We start from the raw sequence: 989 nt of genomic DNA on the forward strand, positions 1-989 counted from the left end.
TATGGTTATTCCTACTGCTGCGGGAGCTTTTGACATGAAACCAGGAATAATCCAATTACTTCCAAAGTTTCACGGACTTGATTCTGAAAGTCCTTATTTGCATCTGAAAGAATTTGATAAAGTATGTTCAACACTTCATTTCAATGATGTCACTGAAGAGGTAGTTAAGCTTAAGTTATTTTCTTTTTCTTTAAAGGAAAAAGCTAAGTCATGGTTACACTCCTTAAGGCCTAGGACCATAGCTACCTGGCAAGAAATGACAAGAGAATTTTTAAAGAAATTCTTCCCAACACATAAAACAAACACACTTAGAAGAAATATCATGAACTTTGCACAAAAAGATGGAGAAACATTTTTTCAGTGTTGGGAAAGATTTAAGGACCTTCTCCTTGCTTGCCCACATCATGGATATGAAATTTGGAGGGTCATTAGTTTCTTTTATGATGGTTTGTCCTCCAATATGAGACAATTTGTAGAAATGATGTGTAATGGTGAATTCATGAGTAAGGAACCAAATGAAGCCTGGGATTATTTTGATCTTTTAGCAGAAAATGCACAAGCTTGGGATACAACAGATAAAAATGACAAATCAAAAATAGCACCTAATGCAAAAGGAGGAATATATCTTATTAAAGATGATAATGATGTCAATGTAAAAATTGCTAATCTGACTAGGAAGGTAGAAGCCATGGAATTAAGCAAAGCCAATTTAGAAAAAGCACAAACTATTGTTGAAAGTATATGTGGAATTTGTGAGAGTAATGCACATGTAACCAAGGATTGTCCTACAATCCCTGCTTTTCAAGAAGTGTTGCATGATCAAGCAAGTTTCACCAATACTTATAAAAGACCATTTCCAGAAACATATAATCCTAATTGGCGAAACCATCCTAACTTTAGCTGGAGACATGGACCCACTGCCAATGAATCTCAAGGAAATTCTGTTCCTACTCCTTATGTGCCACCACATAGGAAATCCCTTGAAGATA

The 989-nt window shown here is 35.3% G+C and overlaps 1 non-coding gene across 1 annotated transcript; it reads right to left on the minus strand.

The window, feature by feature from the left end:
* Nucleotides 1-304: 304 nt before the first annotated feature.
* Nucleotides 305-411, minus strand: LOC120105424 (small nucleolar RNA R71). The gene has a single exon (XR_005507816.1). It is a non-coding gene; the product is annotated as a small nucleolar RNA R71 (small nucleolar RNA).
* Between the last annotated feature and the right edge of the window lie 578 nt (nt 412-989).

This window comes from Phoenix dactylifera, chromosome 13 (assembly GCF_051530095.1).
Source record: "Phoenix dactylifera cultivar Ajwa chromosome 13, Ajwa_hap1_PhDact_Kaust_v1.1, whole genome shotgun sequence".
NCBI classification, from domain to species: domain Eukaryota; kingdom Viridiplantae; phylum Streptophyta; class Magnoliopsida; order Arecales; family Arecaceae; genus Phoenix; species Phoenix dactylifera.